Genomic DNA, 24,768 nt, shown 5'->3' with positions numbered 1-24,768 from the left:
TTCATGATGCCCTTGAAGAAAGGATGCGGAGGCAAAGAAAAACCTCGGTGGACGTGGCTGAGCAGCAGGACGCGCTCCCCCTCCCGAGGCACTGGCTCGACCTCGTTCTCCGCCGGCAGCCTCCGGGACTTGTGCACGATCATCCCGTGCTCCACCAGCTGCAGCAGGTCCCCCTCTGTCACCGTGGAGGGGAGGAAGTCGCCCTGGATCCATCCTGCCGGCAGCGGCCGCTGCCGCCGCTGAGCAGGCGCCGCCGTCTTCCCTTTCTTCTTCCTCGCCTCCATCTTGCTGGTCTGACCCTTGGTCATGGCGGCGGCTGCGAGCCCTTCGGGAGGAAGGAGAAGGGAGGAGTATAGGAGCGCTGGAGGTGGCGAGAAGGGCGGAGCAGACGAGAGCAAGGGATTCGGCGAGCGTATCAGAGAAGCCTCGCCGCCGAGGCACTCGGCTCCCGACAGTCTGTTCCGCGAGTACTTCCACTCGGATCGACGATCAGAAAAGTCGAAATGGACCAAGGCAAGCAACGGCCAAGCCGAATCTGTTCCAGTCGGATTCAACTTCAAACATCGCTTCGTCGTTCCAACCTCAATCCATTCGGGGACTAATGATGGGGTTATAGTCCTAGGGTAGGGTCATAGGCCTGCCCTGTAGGTCCTACCCAGGGACTACCCCCCACAGAGGACAAGACCCTTAGTCAACTCCGACTGAATTAAGGAATCCCTGTCTTCCAGTCGGTAACATACCTTCGGCCCTCCAGTCGGCGACTAGCATTCGGAGGACGTCGAGTCAGCCGACTGTTTACCACTCGGTACATCGTAACTCCCCTGGAGGGAAACGGTCGTACGTTTCCGGGTGCATTTATTAGCATTAAGGACATACGTTACCTGTAACGTATGCATTCAATCGCCACTACTCCACCCCTGTACCCGAACCGTTGTGGAGGGCAGCGTACTCTATATAAGCCACCCTCCCCCACTGGTAAAGGGGTTAGCAATTCACTGTATTCTCTATTCCACTCGACAATAAAGCTCCCTGAGCACTGAGACGTAGGGTTGTTACCTCCACCGCAGAGGGGTCTGAGCTCATACAACCTCGCCATAGCTAGGACTCTGCCCGTCCCTTTCGTACCCTACACATCTACTGTCAGGCTTATACCCACGACAGGCTTATACCCACAACAGTAGCCATAGTTGTATGTACGACCATTAGCTACAAACTGCACCGGTGGTAGTTCACCATTTGCAATCTTATTCATCAGTGGTGACCGGTTGACAACGTTGATGTCATTCAAAGATTCAGGCATTCCAAAAAAAGCATGACAAATCCAAGTCTCTTGATCGGCCACCGCTTCAAGGATTATAGTGGAACCCTTTTTTTATCCGTGGAATTGGCCATGCCATGCCTTTAGACAATTCTTTCAACTCCAATGCATGCAATCTATTGAGTCTAAGTATACCTGGAAACCCACGAGCTTTGTTCATCTCCAATAGCCTTGCGACGTCTTCATCATTTGGAGTTCTCAAGTACTCCGGGACAAGCACTTGCACAATTCCGACTGCGAAGCGCTTGACACACATGATGGCCTGACTCTCACCCATGGCCAAGTGATCATCAACTAGATCAGCGGGAATACCGTATGCCAACATACGCAAAGTGCCTCATCAATCTATTGTGGGCATCAATCATATCCCTCCAAATTTTCTGCCGACCCATAACCGAACCATCGTGCTTCGGTTTTTTATTGATGTGCATATCTAGGATCGTTGCAAGATCCTCCTCCTCTTTCATATCAAATTCTTCTCCGGAAGAATCATATGACGAACTCATCTAAAATGTTCAAAACTAGGCTATAAACAACATGCACCAAATTTCATGTAAAAATGTGAAGTTGGAAGCAATACATACCTTGCGGGCGCCAAGTGGCAGTGGGCGGCCGAACGCTGTTCGTCGGAGGACTGCCGCGCGCGACGAGCGGCGCTGACTAGAGAGAGACGGAGGAAGCCGCGGCCGCGCGGGGAGAGACCGGGGAAGCGCCGAAACGGTGGCTGAAAAAATTGGGTCGGCGCGGCTAGATGGGTAGGTGGAGTTTCGCGCGAGCGCTCGAGAGTTCAGCACGCGGGAGCGGACGCAACAAATAAGTGGCACGCGATGGCGTTTACTCCCGCGCGCTGAATTACATATGCCGCGCGCGCGGTTTTTGCATGTCCGCTGGAGCGCCCGAAACGATAGCGCGCGCTGAAAGGACTATTTTTTCAGCGCCACGCCTATATAGCGCGGTTATTGGAGGTGTTCTTAGGGTTGACGCCCCGGTATAGACAGGGAGCAGCACGGAAGCGAAGGGGTATCCTTAAATTGCAGCACCTTTTGGTGTCCTTTTGTTGTGATCCACCAATGTAGGAGTGAAGGGGTATCTCTTAAGAATAAAATCTTTGCATGGTATCTTCGTCGCGGAGTCATTCTTACTAAAGATAACCTTATTAAGCAGAATTGGCATGGAAGTACGCAATGTGTCTTTTGTCCGCATGATGAGACAATTAAACATTTGTTCTTTTAATGCAAATTGGCTCGTTCTATATGGTCAGTCATCCAAATAGCTTCTGGCTTGTATCCTCCTTGTAGTGTTGCTAACATATTTGACAATTGGTTACATGGGATTGATCACAAGTTTAGAACTCTTCTCAGGGTGGGAGCACTCGTCATGATTTGGTCGCTATGGCTATGTAGAAATGATAAGGTTTTTAACGATAAAAGTACTTCTGTTATGCAGGTTATCTACAGATGTACTGGGACGCTTCGTTTATGTTCCTCTACAACGAGTGGAGAATCGAGACCTATTTACGGAGGTGTATACACGATTGGAGGCTTCGTCGAGGGATACTTTTACCCAACATGGGTGGCAGCATGATCTTAGGATTGGGCCACCTATGAATTAGGCGTTATACAGATTCTTCACGTTTTTTTGTATTTTGCCTTCTTCTTCCTTTTTGACTTGGTGAGAGCATTTTTTTGGTTGTGTGCATCTTAGTTATGCATAGACCGGGTGTAATGCTTAAACCTCTTGAGTAATAAATCGCCCTTTTTAAAAAAAATGTAGGATCGATGGTGCTCAAAATCAATCTTGTCTTCTACCGATTAGAAGACGTTTTGCTCGAATTTTTGTCCAAAAGGACCCCTTGTCGAATGAGATTGCCAAAAGAGACCAGCTGCGAATGGAAAGGAGGGAAAGGACCCCCACCCCGGGTGGCGGCAGGCGCGCCAGGCGGCACGTGGCACTTGCCGCCACCGCACGAGGCGGCCGTGGGGCCTGCCGCCACCGCCGTAGGCGGATGGGGCCTGCCGCCACCAGCTGAGGCGGCCAGCACCGGATCCCGTTCCCGCCACTCCTGTCCGTAACGGACATCGCAAGGTGGGCCCTGCCGCCTCGGGAGCAGGCGGCCAGGCGGGCCCTGCCGCCTCGGGAGGAGGCGGCCGACACTGTTTCCGCGCGGCAGACCGGCCGACACTGTTGCTGATTGCGCTGATTTCCGTACGCGCTGATTCCCAGGCTAAGACAGATATTTCCCGCTCCCACCGACGAAACAGTGGGAATTTTTCCCCCTCCCACCGACGAAACAATGTGAAACTTCTTCTTTATAAGCGAACCGCGTCGCTGCCTCCTCTCTCACTCTCTTCTCCTGCCGTTGCCTCCCGTGTCACTCTCTTCTCTTTCTCTCAAGAGCTACTCCGTATGAATGTTTATGTGGCGATTTAGGACGGTTTAAAGTTAGATTTTGAAGACGTTGTAGTTGAAGAAAAGATAGATCAAGGTAAAAGCTTTCCATATCTGTTGGTTGTGTTTGCATGCATGATGTATTTATTTTGTTTGATTAGTTTCTAAGTATGTGTTTTCTTTTGTCTTAGGGAGCGTATTATCACTTTTGTGGAACTATTTTGAAGACGTTGTAGTTGAAGAAAAGATAGATCAAGGTAAGAGCTTTCCATTTGTGTTGGTCGTGTTTGCATGCATGATTTTTTTATTTTGTTTGATTAGTTTCTAAGTATGTATTTTCTTTTGTCTTAGGGAGCGTATTATCACTTTTGTGGAACTATTTTGAAGACGTTGTAGTTGAAGAAAAGATAGATCAAGGTAAGAGCTTTCCATTTGTGTTGGTCGTGTTTGCATGCATGATGTTTTTATTTTGTTTTATTAGTTTCTAAGTATGTGTTTTCTTTTGTCTTAGGGAGCGTATTATCACTTTTGTGGAACTATTTTGTCATGCGATATGAACTACTAAGTTGAAGATCAAGGTATGAGACTTTGTTCATATTTGTGTTCATGTGATAATAGGTCGACTATGTTCATATATTACCGATGATTTGTTCGTGTTTGCATGCAACTGGTATTTAGAAAGGAGCCGGAAAAATGCCTATGTAACTAGCATTTTTGTAAAAAACATGTAATAATATGTTAGCTCCATTAGTATTATTACATGCAAGACGCGTGTGTAATATATTTGTTTATTTGATAATTTGTCAACCCCGTAGAAATATGGCTCCTGATATATATATATATATATGCATACAGTATGTATTTTTAGACTTTTGCTAGCACGGAAATAATTATGTGTGTAATATTTTTGTTCATATGAAAATAGGTGGAATTCGCTGATATTATTCTGGTGATATATTATATTCGGAAGGATATCCTTATTTAAACCAGAGGTATGAATGACATATTGTAATTCATCTTCTATTTATTTTATACATGTAGTGTCACGATAAATGATACAATATAAATTATTATGCGTAGATGTAATGGATGTTGTTAAATTGTTATATGTAAAAAAGATAAGTAATGGATGTTGTTATTACAATGTAAATATAAAAATATGATTTTTAATGGACTAACGATGTAAATATGTCTGCTCGTTAGGTACTATGGAAAATTTGTTAGTGTTTTATGGGCACATCGTACGTGAGGGTCCTTCTGGTGTGGATGTGTCTAGGTGCGGGATGACTACGGTTGTAGTGAAAGACATGGTTAATGTAGAGTATGCGGCAGTTAGAAGGTGCATCCGATCGGTGTTTGCTTCAGCGATGAATGGAAAAAAATGACCCTGGAGGCTTTCGTGGTTGAGGGAGGAAATCGTTGGGTTCTGCGACGGGTTACTGGTGAAAGAGCATGGGCGTCGTACATGGGTTTTGCAAGCAATCCCAATAACTCCATGTATGGACAACCCATGGTTTATGTGGAGTTCATTTCTGCCAGTGATGTCGCCGAGTGCAGTAGCGGTGCCGGTGAGGCCCAGTTGGCCATAACTGTAGCCCCCGACGCCGGCCCATCGGAACCAAGTGGTGGCGAACATATGGCCATAACTGTAGCCCCCGACGCCGGCCCAACGGAACCAACAGGTGGCCAACAAGTGTATGACACGGGATATTGGTCTACGGTCGTTGACATGAGCGAACATGTCGAGGGATTGCCGGAGGCGCTAGATGATGACGATGATGGTCATTCTTCTGCGTCTTCGGAATCAGATGATGATGAAGTTGTTCCTCCTGAGAATGCGGTCGCTGCAGCAATCAACCCAGAGTTTTTACAAGTTATGAGCATCACCAATGAATTTCACTCTGTTGCTGGCCTAGACGCGGGGAGTCTGGCCGTTGGACAGATTTTCCCAGATAAGAAATCTGCTAAACAAGCAATACATAGCTATGCAATTGCTATACACAGGCAACATAGAGTGAAGCAGTCTGATAAAAAGGAGTTGAAGCTCATATGCATCCATCGCGAAGCGGGTTGCCGCGGAAGAGTTATTGCTCGCCAGAAGCCTGGGGTATGTCAGCCATGGCATGTCACAAAAATAGAGCAACATGGTTGTGAGCAAACCGACACTCTTTCAGAGCACCGCAATGTGACTGCAGAATATGTGTCACAGGTGAGTCGCAGGTGCACCATAATTTAGAATCATCATCTCAATATGGATTTCAGACTCCACCACCTATGCATGAGTCGCAGACACAGGAACACGAGGGACAGTACGGTCGTGGTCTTCGTGAACACAGACCCCCTGATCGATTGTCACCCTCCGGTCGTCGGGCAAGGCCAGCTGGTCGTCGTCGCATAGGGTGATTCGTCTATGTATGTGTGCGAACAATTGCATCTCTCTATGTCAGTTTCAAACTTTCAGATGTACGTACAAGACATCTATGTAGTTTCATGAAATAAAAGTTCTCGATATGTTTGAAGTTGCTTCCATAAAATAAGATACATAAAATAAGATTCATAAAATAACATACATAAAATAACATACATAAAATAAGATACATTAAGATGTAGAGTTCATAAAAAAACTACATAAAGTCGTCGTCATCCTTCGACGATGCAGAGCTCTCGCCCTTTGACGAAGCGCTACTCTTGGCCTTCGTCGATGATGCGCTCTTGGCCTTCGTCGATGACGCGCTCTTGGTACTCGGCATGAAGATATCGTCTTCGTCCTCACTATCGTCAATCCATAAGAAGGGATGTTTTACTCCACCTCCACCGCGTATGTGTTGGCCTTTCTTCTTCCATCTTTCATTCAACCGCAGAAGTTCTTTCCGAATCTCCTCATATGTCCTTGCAGGCCACCCCTTCCTAGCTAATGCGTGGGCAACCTCATTCAGTAGCGTGTCACTACTGATGAGTTCGTCCCATGAAACTATTCTATTATCTATCTTGAAATTGCTAGCTAAGCGCAGAAGACACTCGGACATACCACTATGAAAACTACGATCGAAAGGATAATGAGACATTTTCAGCACACTCCTTACCCACCTTGGTCTGGAGGGGGTTTTATAGGTGCAGCAGAGCGAGACGAATAACTAATGGCGGGAAAACGAGGCGGGAAAGCGAGGGCGGGAAAGCGAGGCGGGAACAAAATGGCGGCAAAGCTATACGCGGGATAAAATGGCGGGAAAGCGAGGCGGGAAATAAATCGCGGGATAAAATAAACATACACGTAGCTGAAATTAAGATACCCATTGCGGAAACTAAGATACACATTACTGAAAATAAGATACAATTTGCCGAAATTAAGATACATCTTGCAGAAATTAAGATACAACTAAGACAACTTAACATACAATAAAATAAATCTACTGAGTCCAACGTGGATATTTTCCTTTTCCATCATCAGCTTCTTCTGCTGCCTTGGCGGCACGAGCCCTTTCTCTCTTTCTCTCCTTCTCAGCTTCAGGGGCCTGTTCCCGCTGTCTGTAAACCTCCTCCAGCCGAAGTTTCTCTTCTTGATTTTTCCTTATCATCTCATCAAGAAAAGCCCTCTCCTCCACACAGTAATCTTCCCACTCTTTCTTCTGCTCTGCTTTCTCCTCTGCTTCAGCCTTCTCACGACGCTCTTCCAAGTCCAAGCTAGCCCATGCACGACGACCTCTTTCACGAATCTCGGTCACCGCCCAGTCCGGCATTTTCGTGTCAATCCAACGATAGTACATGCAGAGAGGAGGAGGAGACTAAAGGATGGATCAGATTCAAGTAAACAATAATATCAAATAACAATAATCTGGATGACTTGAGCATACCGAAGGCCTGACGTACGCAGAAATAGATTCGGGTGGATCAGATTCATAATTGACGCACATAAAAAACTTCATGCCCAACCAATCTGAAAAATCCGTCACCTCCTTCACCTTGCAGACATCTCCGCACCAACAACGAACTGCTTCCACCCCCCGAGGCAAGCTTGCACTCTGCATTTTCCTAGGCCTAATGCTCTGATCCGAACAAGGCAAACTCATACTGACTATGGAGGTGTAGGTGCTTTGAAGTCTGGCTGATGGTGAAGAGAGTTTCACTCCCTGCCTCCTTTTATAGGCCCTGCCGGATGTCTACGCGGGAAAAAAGGGCGCCAAAATGAGAAACTGCAGCGGGAAAATTTGGCGGGAAACTTAGGCGGGAAAATAACGCGTGGGAATTTAGCCGGGAAACTGCAGCGGGAAACTTAGGCGCACATGACTATATACAAAGCAAAATGACAGAATCTACATTCTAAAATGAGTCCATATACATCATATGTAGTCTTCTAGTACAAACTTCTTTAAAAACTTATATTTAGGAAATCTCCCTCCGTAAAAAATAAACTCCCTCCGTTGCTAAATATAAGGCATTTTAGAAATTGTACAATAAACTACACATAAGGATGTACATAGATATACTTTAGAGTATAAATTAACTCATTTTGTTCCGTATGTAGTCTCCGAATGAAATACCTAAAAGGTCTTATATTTTGGAACGGATGGACTACATCCAATACCGCATGCAACTTAGAGCGGCAAAATTTCAAGCGGGAAGCGCGGCCTCGTAGTCAGCGAAATACATGCAAAAGCGCATGCCTCGAGCGGCACAGAGCGGCCGGCCGCCTTGGGAGGTGGCGGCAGGGCCCACCCAGCGCTGTCCGTTACGGATAGGAGTGGCGGGAACGGGATCCGGCGCTGGCCGCCTCAGCTGGTGGCGGCAGGCCCCAGCCGCCTGGGGCGGTGGCGGCAGGCCCCACGGCCGCCTTGTGCGGTGGCGGCAGGTGCCACGTGCCGCCTGGCGCGCCTGCCGCCATCCGGGGTGGGGGTCCTTTCCCTCCTTTTCATTCGCAGCTGGTCTCTTTTGACAATCTCATCCGACAGGGGGTCCTTTTGGACAAAAATTCGTTTTGCTGCACTGTCTAACGTGCCTTCCTTCCCGCTGATCTACACGAACACTCTCACACGATTACAATTGGTTACTACCATCCCATCCTTGTATGTCTTGGTTTTCGGGTTGTAGATCCGCAGCGCCGCATGGTGGGTACTAGTACTACAGCCATCAAGGAGTACCTGCATCAAAAGCACAATCCTCCCGTCATCCAACATTGCTAATGGCTTCTTGAATTGGTACTCATAGCACATTGATGGAGGAGGGCTTGGATGGCATGGTATGGTGATGGGGGTACCGCTTTGACCACAATGACCCGTCCGAGCTACGAGTGTAAAGTGCATGCTTTAGTTAACGCAACCACAAAATCAATTTAATAAAAGAGACTAGGCAATACATTTATACATCAACACTCATTCTTATGTGCAAACCTACCTGTGATTGGGTGGCTAGAAAGAGGTAGTGGTATCTCCAACCAACCAAGGTTCAAATCCTAGTGCTTGCATTATTCTTTGATTTTTTTTCAGGATTGTTCCCGTATCCTTCCAACCACCATCACTAAGAGTGAGGATCTTCAGATCTCCGGCTTGTTCTCCCCAGGGAGGTCACGCGCCATGCACCAGGTGAATTTGTAGCTCAGCGGTGACGCATGGTCGGGCAAGAGGAGGACGGCGCCGGTGGTAAGGTCGAGCACGCCGAGCCGATTCTGCCGGCCGATAAAGTAGACCACACGATCTTGACTCATGGAGATTGCCTCGCCGTATGACCAATCGTTGGCGGCGATGTTCAGGATGATGTCACCGGACTCCATGTCTAGGACGGTGACCTTGTTGCCTGAACAGTAATCTTAGAGAAGGTCCGTCATGTCCTGCAGACGTCCAATGCCAATGATGACCATGGCGGGAATGCCAAGTTTGTCTTACAAAAGACACTCTGAATCTATAGTTTAGTAGGGTACGAGAAAACCAAGAAGCAACAAAGCATCGTGACGTTACTCAAGTACCCACAGGGATAGTAAATATGACTCGAGTTGAGCCAACAAATACCTCATCGTTCCTAGTGATTTTAAAATTTCTCCTTTCTGTCAACGAAAGTGAAAACATTTCACTTCCCAGAGTATAGAGTTAGTGGCGCATATGTCCACAAGGTACAATTCATCTTTTATTAGATTGACCCCCTAAGAAATTTGACATGATGATTCTCAGGAAGACCACTGTTAGATATATAAGATACATACAAATGTATTTGTACTGAAGTGTTGATATAGTATATTGTTATACATAATATATGATGACAACAACACTTGTGTTGTTATTACAACATCATAAATGGACATAAATAAATATTGACCACTCAAGAGATTGAAATTATCTTCGAAATAAATGGACATAATTTCTAGAGACGGGGATGTGGAACATAAAAAGGGGACGGGGTTTATTTTTCACGAAACATATCACCTTCGTCGTCTAGGGCATTGACAGCCACGTGAAGCTCCTCGACCAGGTACACGCACACCGGCATCCTCCCGTGGCCGGCGGCGACATGCAGTGCCCCGACGCCGCGGTCCCTGACGACGGCCTCCACTGCCTCCTTGACGCGGCCCTTGCCACCGTCCAACTCGCCCGCGATGGCCGAGGAAAACAAAAGATCGCAAGTCAGAATCGAGCAGAAACAAACGAGCAACTAGCCAAGCGGAAAACTACGCTTGAAGAGGCGGAGGTCACCGTTGGCCGCCACCTGGAGGAGCCGCCGCTGCGGGTCTGCAGGGGGAGGAGAGGGGTCGGTCAGTCGGTGTTAGGGGTCTGAGGTGCCGAGGGCTAGGGACAGCGTTTACCGGAGGGGAAGGATGGTGCCATGGCTAGCAGGGTGGAGGTTGGTAGGGTTTTTGAGCGGATGAGTGAGTGAGGGTGGGAGCGCAGCGGTCTTCGCCGCAAGTGGGGAATGGAGAAGGTCGGGGCGGGCGGCTTGTCGATCGGAGGGGTCGTCAGGGAAATGCTCACGACTAAGCTGTGCCTTTTCGGCTAAGGCCCTGTTTGGTTTCAATGACTTATAAGTCACGCCTGTTTGGTTGTCATCTGACTTATAAGTCACCATTTCATGCAAAAGTGGATGACTTATAAGTTTTAAGTTGGGGTGAAGCAACTTATGACTTATAAGTTGGGGTGACTTATAAGTTGGGTCTGTTTGGCAAAATAAGTCACTTTCTGCACTTTTCAACTTATAAGTTGGTGACTTATTTCGAACCAAACAGGACCAAGTTGGAGCTCTTTTCCAATACCCTGTAATCAATACGGGCCGTCTTCCCACAAAAAAAAGAAAAGGTCTTCCTTGATAATCCTACTAGCAGTACTCCTTTGCTGACTGTTTATTTCTTTGTCAGATTATTTTCTGAGAATGTTTAGAACTTTTAAGAACAAAGCAAAATAATGGTGCTAACAAAGTCATATTGTATGCTTTGTATCTCAGTATCTACGGTCAGACTTAGCAAATCCTCAAAAAAATGTCTACCAACGCACCGGACGTTTTTACGGACATTGATCGATCACTCCTCAAATATTCCCTTACATAACCTGCCTAATTAGCAAATATGTAAATTCATATAGTTAGTGTCATGCAAAACTAGTCTAAATCTTTGTCTGTGCTCATTCACCTTCAAGTGCTTGTTTCGTCTATGTCCATGTCCAGTGGTCGTGAGACCCGCCAAGTGAAGGTCCACCGCGAAGTGTTTGTTTTGAGATATGTTTTGGTGTAGGGATTAAAAAAAAGTTTCTTTTAGTCCAACTTGAAACAAACATGAGGGACTTTTAAGGACTAAAAGAGGGTATTTGGGACTACAGGAAGAAGTCCCTATAGGAGGGTCTTTTTGAGACTTTTTTGACACTTTTTTCCAACAGTGCCCCTACTTTTAGTATGTCATTTAATAACTTCTAGTGCATTACTAGGGTAACATGGTCTTTTTGCATGTCATTTAATGATCTCTAGTCCCTGTTTAGAGGGTGCTTGGATCCAAGGGACTTATTTTAGTCTGACTAAAAATAGTCTCTTTAAGAGGCTAAAGTTCCAAGCACCCCTGACTAAAGAGGGGCTAAATTTTTTTAGTCAGGGGTACCCCTATACTAAAATGTGAATTAGTCCTCTCTCTCCTCATTTAACTCCTCTCCTTTAACACAGGCGAGTTCTGGATTGGAGGGTTTGGAGGATAATAAATGCTTATTAACTTGATTTTAGTCTCTTTAGTATTTGGATCCAAGCATGGGTGAGGCTAGCAAGTTTTAGTCCATGAAAACAAACGGATAGGGACTAGGGACTTTTTAGTTTGGACTAATTAAAATAAGTCCTGGGACTTCTGAAACAAACATGGCCAGAGTAGGACATGAGACACGGACTGGTTCACATGACATGATGCAAGGGCCATCTCCCATACCCTATTCTTTGTCGTCGGAGTTCGTGTGTTGGACATCACTGGTCGAGGTGAGGTCCACAATAGACCCCTTATGGTCAAAGCCCGACACCTCCACAACAAGGTTGTGGCACTAGTCACCCGTAGCGACTACGCAGTGGCGTGGGACTCCGTCTCTACAGCCTCGGCCATGAGGGCTCCAGTTGCCTCCCGCGTCCTCTGCCTAGCACGGAGGGCACGCCACACATAACACTTAGAGTGTGAGCGTCACGGGGAAGACGCTCACGGGAAGACGCGCCACCGAAGGGGTTGCGCCCCCCCCCCCCCCCTAAGCAATTGGGCGCCAGACGGGCGCATCACGTCCAACAAGGTGATATATACATGTCTAACGTAACTACTTTTTCTAACAGTTTTGCTATTGTTTTGGCCTCCAATTTGCAAGAGTTGAATGAACTAAACTGGACTGACGTTGTTTTCAGTAGAACTATCAGATGTTATTTTTGTAAAAAAAAGTGCTTGGAATTGGACAGAAATTTGTGAAGATTTATTTTGAAATAAATAAAAATACTAAAGAAAAAAGTTCCGAGGGGGTCCACCGTACTGCCACACAACCAGGTGGCACGGTCACCCCCGAGGTTGAGTAGCGCGATATAGCAGCTCAAGTGTCGTGGTCGAGTAACACGCTATAGCGCGATATAGCATGCTATAACGCGATATAGCATATGCTAATAGTGTATTTTAAGGTTGGCGCTATTTTGTTGTATCGCACCTTTTTTTCCTTGGTTTTTTAGCAAAGGAGTGAGGGGGAGAGGTGACGGGAATGGGAGCACAATGTTTTCCGTCCCAAGTGGGAAAGGGGAAATGGGGAACATCGCCGGACGGGTGACGTTTTGATCGGAAGCATGAGGGAAATAAATGGTCAAGCAATTAAGGGGATGTTTGGTTTGCGACACCTAAGGTTAGACAATTTGACCAACTTAGATGGATGTTTCGTTCAAGCCACATCTTAGACAAGCTACGCTAGGGCCTGACATTACATATTTATAAAAAGTATGGCAAGATTTCCTTAGTCTTGTCAACTTGTGGCTTTCATTTTGTTAAACTAACTTTAGGCAAGCTTGATAAAAATGTGTGAAAAAGTGTGACAATGCAAGGCATAGAACCAAACAGCCCCTTGACGCATTTTTGGCTAAAAGTTGAGCCAAAGCCAAACAAATATAAACATCTATATCTACACCTACTAATTAATGATCATGACAGCTAATAAGAGAACAATGATACGCTAAAGAGCCAACTAAAATCCCAGAAAAAGTTTACCTAATTGAAAAATGGGTGAATTTAGAGAGGTAATAAAAGAGGAAGGTATGCCCATTGAACAAGTAAAACAAGAAAAGATAAATCTCTTTAGCATTTATCTTTTTTTTTTTTTGACATGTGACCGTAGAACAATTTTATAAATAAATCAAACAAGTACAAAAGATAGTTTGTCTTAGGCTAATTTGAAAAACAACCGCTCAGTGTCCATGCACAACTTTGCTGCGTTTTCTGCTTCTAGCTTTCATGTAACAATTTGAGACTCCTGGTTGTCTTTTGGCCATGCCGAGGCACCCCAAAGTGGAGCTCATCTTGTTCGTGGAGTTTTTAGTTTCTCTTTTTGTTTTTGACTTGTAATTCAAATCTGACCATTCATGCTTCTTTCTGAGTTATGGAGCCGGGGAGCTCCTCTATGTTGATCTAAAAAAAGCGCCGATGATCACCAACATTACCACAAATGACTCCAAGCCACAAAAAAGTCAGTGAGCATCATTATGGAGTCGATGGAGCCCTCAACCTTGAAGAAACCACTGCCAAGAGACGAAGCTGAACGCCAACGAATCATGAGCTCCAAGGCGGTGCCTACTAGAAGCACATGATGTCAAAGCACCACCAATGTCAGACCCAAACAACTACCATGACGACCGACCGAGACAACGAGACGCTCGACGGTGCTGCTTGCGGCAACAAGGGGAGTTATTACTATAGGTTGGAAAGTCGTGGATCTACGAGCAGTGCCGACTGTCGAAGATGCAGCGTAACCATGAATCCGTGTGGGAGGATTTTTTTTTTCTTTTTTCATGCAAGGTAGCCGATGAGGGGGCTACGATCCTGAAGATAAAACGAGGGTGATTGGCGGTTCTCGAACCGAATTTTCAATGGAATGCACTTACTACTACGCCACAACAAGCAATGGGATTGATTAAGAGATATTAAGTTATATTTAACTATGCATTAGGCATTTTAATTTGAAATAAATAAATGGTTATGCCCGGCCATAAACATTTTTCTCATGGGGCATCGTAAGCTCGGTGACTGCACGGTAATTTGAAATTTCAAGCGGTAACGAAAACCTCAGTCCACATTGAGTGACGGTTGGGCCGGCATCTGTTGAGGCTTTTATCTTGGCCGTATCCTGGTCCCCGGGCCTCACAATGAGTCGTGTTGCAATGGATCTTTGCAACACGGATGAAGCCGTGACATTGGGTTCAAAGTAAATCTCTACTTCTCTAGTTATATAAATTAATAAAAACACACGAACTGTTTCTGGCCATTCGTCATCCAAATTACCCTTGAAATTGGCAAGAATTATTCTCCAATGTCATCCGTAAATGATAAAAAATGTTTCACATAGGGTAATCCCTGTCTGGGCCGGCACATGCATTAGAGACATCCTATACTGCGCTATGGGCGCTCGGAGAAGACGAAACTCGCTAGATTGGGCTTGCCCATGTCCAGGTGGCTTATTTCGAAATGTTTGTTTTCTATTTTTTCGGTCTTTATTTTTTTACTTTAAATAATTTAGGACTTTAAAAAGTTTATAAAATGAAAAAAGAAAATATAATATTTTTTAGTAAATCATAATATGATTGTGGATTCAAAGAATTTCGCGATTTTGTAAAAGAAAGTTTGCTTATTTGAATTTTTTTTGCAACATTGTAAAAAATGTTCGGAAAATAATAAAATTTTCATCATTTTTATAAAATCTTGTGTGTTAAAAACTTTAGTGAAATTGAACAAAATTTCGCCAATTCAAAAAATGTTCATCAATAGAAACATAAGCTATTCGTGATTTCTCAAATAATTTATTCATTCAAAAAATGTTCATACATTTCAAAAAGTGTTAGTTAAATTTGAAAAATATAATTAAATAAAAAAATGTTCGTGAATTTTAAAAACTGTTGCATCAATTTCGAAAAACGTTCATCGATTGTAGAAATGTTCGGCGATTAAAAAAACCTGTCTAATGTTTTCATAATTTAAATAAAATGGTTGTGAATAGTAATAAGTTTTCATGAATTCAAAACCAATTCTTGATTTTAGAAAATGATAATGAATTCATAAGTGTTGACGAATTTGAAAATGTTCACGCTTTCAAATATGTTCACGAGTTTACAAAAATGATGATTAGTCCATCCATTCCTTTGTATAAGGTGTATTTGTTTTTTTATAAAATTCCACAATGTAATGTGCATTTCTTGTAAATCCTTGTAATTTCCTTATTAGCCTTCCAGAAAAAGGAAAGTATCTCTCCCACGATTGTGTGTATCTTTAATTGTATCAGAAAAAGGAAATTATCTCTCTCGATTGCGTGTATCTCTTACTTTTCTAGACTCATTGATTTACTTGCCACTAACCAATAAATTTGTCAAGGGTAAATTTGTCCTAACACCTCTATTATTATGTGCCTTGATCACCGTGCCTAAAATTATACACATTACATAAAAGTATTTCAAAAAATTAAAAGTGATAGTGTATCTCGGTGACGCAAAAAAATTTATTCATATCTATTGGAGATTTGTTTTTCTTCCATTGCAACCCAGGGGCCCTTTTGCTAGTACATTTGTGATCACCAATAAATATGTAAGGACGTTGACCTTTTATTTTCCATACAAATCTGCTGCCTGGTTAGTCGCAAAAGAAAAAAGGAAATCCACTTCATGGTTCCGAGTTTTAATACAGATTTGGTTATGTGCGTTGGTGTTCAACGACCCTTCCTGAAAGTGGAGGGCACTTCAGGCATTGACAGAAGGCACCGAAGCATTGCCCGAACTCGTAGCCTTCTGATCCGCACTTTTCTACACATGCCTCGGGGGTGATGCAGTACGGATCCTTGGGACGGTGTGGCTGGCAATTCACAGTCCTTGCATATACATTTGGAGGACATATATTGATTCAGAAACCAAAAAGTCAGCGTGATTACCCATTAAAGAATATTTGTTACTTACTCCCTTCGATCCATATAAATGGATGTTGGCTTAGTACAAATATTCAATCCATATAAATTAACGCTACTGTAGTACTCTACAAAGTTGTACAGGATCAAAAGATGTATAATGTAATAAAATACATAATGGAAGTATACAAACAAAAGATAATTTATCCTGTTAACATGTATATGTAACTCCACACATATGATTACCGGAAGACGCAAGGAGGAGTGCCAGTATCCACGCCGAGATGACGATGGCGGTGACCCTGCAAGCCAATAAGATCGGCCGGCCGGGGAACAAAGCAGTGGCTTGGAATTGATCTAAGGACTAGCTATAGGTGTGCAAGGAAGCGGTCATGCTTGTTGTGTGTATTTATAGGAAGCACGGGGGGTACGCGTATGGAAACTAGCAATGCAAATTTGGCAACAATTTAATATATACTATACCAATATTATGCAGGATAGCGTTGATAATATCAGCCTTCCTCTAATTGCCCGAGTGGTAAATTAATGCTGATTGATGATAGAATGGTGTTTCTCTTTTTTTTTCGGGAAAAAGGATGGTAACATCCGACCTCATATTATTGAATAAAGTGTGAAACATAGTCTGAGGTTCAAATCTGGTCCACACACGGAGATTAAACATAAATGAAAATAAAAGATGCCACAACCAATAAAAATAGCAACAGGTCACGATGCCTATACACCTAACCTATTAGTAACGAAAAATGCTTGTTATCGTCTCTATGATAACAACAAAACATAAACCGCGTCCCTGCCACCAGGGCCGGTCTTGACATTTGGAGGTTCTGGTGTGAAATTTAAATACGGGCCCCTTAGTTTTGAAATATTTGTATATACAAAGATAATGACAATGCTACATAGCTTCCTTGAAAATGCGTTGCTGTGGGTACGGTAAGGTCTCTCCTTGGCAACTCGCTTATCGGTGTCATCGTGTGACAGACGATGATGAGGCGTATTTGCCCATGACGCATAGGAGATCAAGCGTTGGTCGTACGCAATCATACAAGGGACGGTCGCATATGAGATATAACGAAATTACCTTATCATCCAGTGGGCTAAACTGTGATCGTGATGTGCTGGAATAAGTTTTGCAGTGACAAAACTGATAGCATGAAGAAATATTTTAAGAAAACATCTAATTAGCTACTCCATTCGTATATCAAAATATAAGACTTTTTTGATACTTTTTGTATCAAAAGATGTCTTATGTTTCGACATGGTGGGAGTAGATGAGAACAACAATCAGCCTATGTGAACATTTTTGAACCAAAGTTTATTATAAGAAAGCATTGGCCCTCAATTTTCTTTTTGGAAAAATAGATGAATTTGTATATTAATACTAAGTACAAAGCAATGAATGCAAGAGCTGGTTCGTTATCCCAGCCGCGCCAACTACCTTTTCGTTCGCCAACAACAAACACATAAGTTTGTTTGTTTTTTACTAGGGAATGCAAACCTTTTTTTGTCCGCCTCCTGCCTAGCCTGACTGAAGGGGCCCACCACCACTTAAACATCCAACGCTAACAAAAAAAGGCCCAAGGTCCATATCACAAAAAGAAATGTTCAAGTCTTCCTCTTCGGTGAGCCAGAGAAAACGTTTCGTGTTGTTCTATTGGTGGACAGTGGTTGGGCAGGGGTGCTCGACTACCATACACATTAGGCCTTGGGGGCCCCTCGGATTAGGGGGGCCGGACATGCCTACCACGCGTGTTTGCCTCTCGTCCTCTCCTGCCTTATCTCTAGCTTCCCACCCCATTTTCTGTTCTCTCTCGCCGCTTTTGTCTCTCGGGTCTCCGCAGCTGTTGTTGCCTTCACCCCTGTTGTATGCACCTCCTCATGCTGCTCGTGCTACAAACGGCTCTGCCGTTGCAAGATGGACTCGTCGGTTACTGCTGCTGCTCGGCTACACTGCTTCAGTTCCCCCGTCCCTCTCTGTCTCTCAGTTCTTGCGTTGCATCGCAGCTCTCGCTGTCGTCGCCGAGCACTGCGTCAGGGAGCTTCTGGCATGGCCGCTTCCCTGCATCAAAGCACCATTGCCGCCAACGCTGAATTGCAGCATCCACCATGGCCGCGCTGCATCTCAGCTTTTGTCGCCGTTGCTAGAGTTGCAAAGGAGCTTGCCGGACACCGTCGGTGCTGCATCAGAGCTACACCGGGCTGCAATGAAGGTCAGACGGAGTTGCAATGGAGCTCGCCGGACACCGTCGGTGCTGCATCGGAGCTCCACCGGGCTGCATTGAACCGGAGTTGCAATGGAGCCCGTCGGGCGCTGTCGATGCTGCGTTGGAGTTGCAATGAAGCCTCATCGGGGCCGCCGGAATTGCAGTGAAGCCTAATCGGTAGCCACCGGAGTTGCATTGAAGTATCATGAAGGGTAGTCGAAGCTTCACCGGGTTGCAATGAAGCGTCGTGGTGCTAGGCGGTGCTGTCATGTACTGTTGTGTGGTGGTGCCCGATCCTGCGGCTGGGAAAATCTATTTGGACGGCTCTAAAGACGGCTTCAAACTGTAACAAATCAACCGGTGATTTGTAGCACTCCTCATTATTAACTCGCCACCCAAATTGGTTGAAGATAACCTGTGATATCATCTCCGAACGGTTGCAGCCGATAATGAAAAGCTCCTTGGAGGCTCGGAGTCCGCATGCGTGAGTAACAACCATGTACGGTTAGTTTTGTCGACGGGCAATCGAGAAAGAGGTGTTGTATAATTTCATATGGTCACAAAAATAACATCTAGAACTACCTATCAACCCCTGCTTTACCAAATTATCTTTCGTCAAGATCACTCCCTTATGGACAAACCACATAAAGATTTTATTGCTAGGCGAAACTATAATCTGCCTAGTATGAAGGGATCTCGGAATTATCCGAGAGTCAATTATATCCAACTACATAGATTTCACTAAGAAACTAATATTCGTAGATAATTTCCATTGAATGGTGTCTCACTAGTCAGAGAGTTGAACCTCAATCAACCTGCAGACCAAGTGCAACCACCAGTTCTAACGTTCCCCCACCAGAGGCCTCTTGAATTGGATATTACGGGAACCGACTGTAATACTGTAGCAACATAATCTTTCTTACATTATGCAATATTGTATAGAGTAGGATATTGTAAGGCTAGGGCATCTCCCCTAACCATGCATCTTCCTGGAATCTAGTCGTGTTACCGTTACTAACAATATACACTTTTTCTTCTTTTCTTCTCCTCCTCTCCTTATTTTCATTTTTCCTAATCTTATTTTCTTATTTTTGTTCATATTTCTTCTTCTTGTAACCCTAACCTAATTCTAAATATTACTAACCCTAATAATCTAGCACAAACCTAATAACAATAGGAATTAAATGACAAAAAAATCTTTTTCTTTTTCTTCTTTTCTTCTTCTTTTTCTTCTTTTCTTCTCCTTTTTCTTCCTTTCTTCTCCTTTTTCTTCTTCTCTTCTCATTTTTCTTCTTTTCTTCTATACTGGCCAGAGTGTTGGGGAGGAGGGGGCGGGGGGCTTACCGGCCGGAGGTGTCGACGGCGCGCGGCGAGGAGGACGGCACGGAGGACGGCGCGACGGTGAGGAGCACGGCGCGACGACGAGGAGGACGGCGCGGCTGCGAGGAGGACGGCGAGGAGGAGGGCGCGGCGGCGAGGAGGACGGCGCGACGGCGAGGAGGACGGCGAGGCGGCGAGGAGGACGACCGACGGCGAGGAGGACGGCAGGCGGCGGCGAGCAGGACGGCGGGCAGCCTGACGGCGTCGGTTAGTTCGTCGTTGTGCCGCGCCGGGCAGGAGAACGAGAGGAAGAAGAAGAGAAATGGACGAATTTGGTTGGAAATTTTCGAAGTCACGCTTATATAGGTGGATCTATAGTCCCGGTGCGTGGCTCGAGCCGGGACTAAAGACCCCCTTTAGTCCCGGGTGGAGCCACGACCCGGGACTAACGGCCTCTTTTCGGGCAGACCAAGAGGCGGGAAGGAGGGGGTCTTTAGTCCCGGTGCTTGGCTCCAGCCGGGACTAAAGGGTGTCTTTAGTCCCGGGTCGTGGCTCCACCCGGGACTAAAGCCCCTCCTCGGTTGCACGATAACTTTAGTCCCACCTCTCTAAAGCAGGCTTACGGGCCTAAACTTACTAAAAATTGAAACAATATTCGAAATTGTGGAGAAAATTCAATCTGAATTCAAAGTGAATTCAGGTTGAATTTTGTCCATGATTTCTCATATAGTTTCAATTTTTTTCTATTTTCAAAATTAATTATTTTGACTATCCAAACTATTAACTTATTTTGTTATTTTCAATTAAAAACTATTTTTATTAAAAATTCTTTTTGCATATTTGAGAATTTGACAAAACTATGATAATGAAAAGTGTTTGAAATTGAATAAATAATTCAAAACTATTTTCTATTATCATAATTAATAATTTTTACTATCCAAACTATTATCTATTTTATTATTTTCAATTAAAAACTATGTTTATTAAAAAAAAAAATTTGCATATTTGAGAATTTGACAAAACTATGATAATGAAAAGTGTTTCAAATTGAATAAATAATGCAAAACTATTTTCTATTTTCATAATTAATAATTTTGACTATCCAAACTATTATCTATTTTGTTATTTTCAATTAAAAACTATGTTTATTAAAAATTCTTTTTGCATATTTGAGAATTTGACAAAACTATGATAATGAAAAGTGTTTCAAATTGAATAAATAATGCAAAAATATTTTTTATTTTCATAATTAATAATTTTGACTATCCAAACTATTATCTATTTTGTTATTTTCAATTAAAAACTATGTTTATTAAAAATTCTTTTTGCATATTTGAGAATTTGACAAAACTATGATAATGAAAAGTGTTTCAAATTCAATAAATAATGCAAAACTATTTTCTATTTTCATAATTAATAATTTTGACTATCCAAACTATTATCTATTTTGTTATTTTCAATTAAAAACTATATTTATTAAAAAAAATGCATATTTGAAAATTTGACAAAACTATGATAATTTTGACTATCCAAACAATTATCTCTCGAAGTATCCGGGTTTCGAACGAGAACTCATCTCTTACAAAGGGATTTCATTTTTTTGAACTTATTTGAACTCCATACTTTTTGTGTGTTCAAAATGCACCATTCTAAGGCACATCACAAAATTTCAACAATTTCTGACTTCATTTGGTATATTTCGTGCATTTACTTTTTTTTTAGCTAGTTGACCCTGAAATTGAAAAGCACTACAAATGAACTCTGAAAATGTTGAAAGTTGGCATGCTATCATCATTTCACCCACATAGCATGTGTTAAAAAGTTGAGAGGGCTACGACAAAAGCTGGATGCAGTTCGTGTACAAAACGGACAATCTCTCTCGAAGTAGCAGCGTTTCGAACGAGAACTCATCTCTTACAAAGGGATTTCATTTTTTTTAACTTTTTTGAACTCCATACTTTTTGTGTGTTCAAAATACACCATTCTAAGGCACATCACAAAATTTTAACAATTTCTGACTTCATTTGGTATATTTCGTGCATTTACTTTTTTTTTGAGCTAGTTGACCCTGAAATTGAAAAGCACTACAAATGAACTCTGAAAATGTTGAAAGTTGGCATGCTATCATCATTTCACCCACATAGCATGTGTTAAAAATTTGAGAGGGCTACGACAAAAACTGGATGCAGTTCGTGTACAAAACGGACAATCTCTCTCGAAGTAGCAGCGTTCCGAACGAGAACTCATCTCTTACAAAGGGATTTCATTTTTTTGAACTTATTTGAACTCCATACTTTTTGTGTGTTCAAAATGCACCATTCTAAGGCACATCAAAAAATTTCAACAATTTCTGACTTCATTTGGTATATTTCGTGCATTTACTTTTTTTTTTGAGCTAGTTGACCCTGAAATTGAAAAGCACTACAAATGAACTCTGAAAATGTTGAAAGTTGGCATGCTATCGTCATTTCACCCACATAGCATGTGTTAAAAAGTTGAGAGGGCTACGACAAAAACTAGATGTAGTTCGTGTACAAAACGGACAATCTCTCTCGAAGTAGCAGCGTTTCGAAGAAGGAGAAGCGACCCCCACAACAAAAGTGGTTCCGCGGCACGCCACGTGGTTCCGCTGCACGACTCGTGGGATTAATGGTCTTTCATTTTTAAATGACTGTTTTAATCAAAAACAGATCTGTTGCAAAAGGGATTTCATTTTTTGAACTTATTTGAACTGAAGACTTTTTGTATATATATGTGGTCAAAATGCATGATACCATGAAGTTAGAAAGGGCTAAACCATTCAAAAGTAGCAAATGAAGTTAGAAAGGGCGAAACCATTCAAAAGTAGCAAATGAAGTTAGAAAGGGCTAAACCATTCAAATTTGGAAACTATAATGACACAAACAGAAACTAGACATATATAAATTGGTCCAAGAAGTACATGATACTAGTACAAACAGTACATAGTAATAGCTACCATAGATATATATACAAGTGTTCGAAGTTAAGAACACTACTCGTCTGAATCATCTAAATCAGAATGTCCACGTTCCTCGAGGTGACGCTGGCCATAGTTGACGACTCGAATCTTGCGGTACAACTCGTATGAAACGTATGCATCTTTTGCTGCATACTCAATGTTGATATCATCAAGTGGGCCCTTCTCCCAAAGTCTGTGCTGAGACTTTGGGAAACTGGTCATCATATCACGATATGACTCGTCGATCAAGGCAACTTCCATATGAGCCATCGAAGTCCTATCACGTCAAAGCCTGAATATCGTTTGGAGATCAACGAGGCAACCAGCTGGTATCTCAATACCGAAGCTGTGCCTCATCTTCAGCTTGTCGTTCCTTATGTCAACAGAAGCAAAAGTGATGCCGTTGCGAAGGAACTCCATGAGTTCTGGACAATGCTTGTCACTCCTGCAACAGAAACAAATTAAAATGGAACAAATGTTACATACTGCTGCAATAAGGAAACATGTTTCACTACAACTAAAGAGAAACTTATCTTTAGGATTCAAATAGAACATATGCAATGGAACCTAGAGAGATCACTATAGCTATCCAATGGAACCTAGAGAGATCACTAGCTATATGCAATTTTCATGACTATGACATATCATATTGCTATCCAATGGAACCTAGAGAGATCACTAGCTATATTCAATTTTCATAACCTTGGATCAAAGAACACCGCATAGAATTGTATCACTACAACTATGATTTCAATGGAACATATTGAACCAATCAGATTTTTCAGATTATGGAACACTATTCCAATGAGATTGTGCTACCCTTCAACTAATCAAAATTGTTTCACTACAACTATTTGAAGGGAACCAACTATGACTCCAATGGAACATATTAAACACTAGTTGATTCTAATACGATTTTTCAGATTATGGAACACTATTCCAATGAGATTGTGCTCCCCTTCAACTAATCAAAATTGTTTCACTACAACTATTTGAAGGGAACCAACTATGACTCCAATGGAACATATTAAACACTAGTTGATTCTAATACGATTTTTCAGATTATGGAACACTATTCCAATTAGATTGTGCTCCCCTTCAACTAATCAAAATTGTTTCACTACAACTATTTGAAGGGAACCAACTATGATTGAAACAAATAAACTTACAATGTCATTATCTTGGATCAAAGAAAGCCTCAAAACTTACCTCGCCCATTGGAAGATCAAGACATGGCGTTCGAAGCATAGTTGGATGACGGCAACACCGCGTTGATCGGCCGTGTACTCCAGATCAAGCCCCAAGAACTTCTCATGATCCGCTGCATGGTCAAACCATTTTTCCTTCAACTGTTGAAGAAAAAACGCCACCTCGTTGCTCAGGTTCGTGTACACGACATCGAGCATCGTCGTGCCATGTGCGAGCACCTTACGAAAGCTAGTTGGCATGGTGGAAGAAGAGAAGGGAAGAAGAGAGGAGAAGAACAGAGGAGAAGAACAGAGAGGGCAACGCGAGAGAGAAGAAGAATAGAGAAATGGCGACTGTACGCTTCGGTTCGTGCTTTTCATCGCCCGAAACGACGCGGGATGCAAACCGTTTGGGCCCTTAGTCCCGGGTTGAGCCACCAACCGGGACTAAAGAGGTATACCAAACGATTGCCACCACTACGGCAGGCCACGTGTTAGGCCTTTAGTCCCGGGTTGAGCCACCAACCGGGACTAAAGAGGTATACCAACGGTCGCCACCACTACGGCAAGCCACATGTTAGTCCTTTAGTCCCGGGTTGAGCCACCAACCGGGACTAAAGGGGGATACGAACGGTTGCCACCACCACTGCCCGCCGCGTAGCCCTTTAGTCCCGGTTTGGGACACGAACTGGGACTAAAGGCTCCTTATGGGCCGGGACTAAAGCCTCGAGGGAGGCATTGAGAATTGGGACGACGTGGCCGGGCCTTTAGTCCCGGCCTACAGGCAGGC

The 24,768-nt window shown here is 43.6% G+C and overlaps 1 long non-coding RNA gene across 1 annotated transcript; it reads left to right on the top strand.

Annotated features, from left to right (window-relative positions):
* Window positions 1–4,241: 4,241 nt before the first annotated feature.
* On the top strand, window positions 4,242–4,952 carry LOC123399790. The gene is made up of 3 exons (XR_006610427.1): window positions 4,242–4,284; window positions 4,632–4,698; window positions 4,910–4,952. It is a non-coding gene; the product is annotated as an uncharacterized LOC123399790 (long non-coding RNA).
* Window positions 4,953–24,768: the final 19,816 nt, after the last annotated feature.

This window comes from Hordeum vulgare, chromosome 5H, assembly GCF_904849725.1.
Source record: "Hordeum vulgare subsp. vulgare chromosome 5H, MorexV3_pseudomolecules_assembly, whole genome shotgun sequence".
NCBI lineage: Eukaryota > Viridiplantae > Streptophyta > Magnoliopsida > Poales > Poaceae > Hordeum > Hordeum vulgare.
The sequence above is the reverse complement of the archived record's forward strand: the minus strand, read 5'-3'. Positions and strand labels throughout refer to the sequence as shown.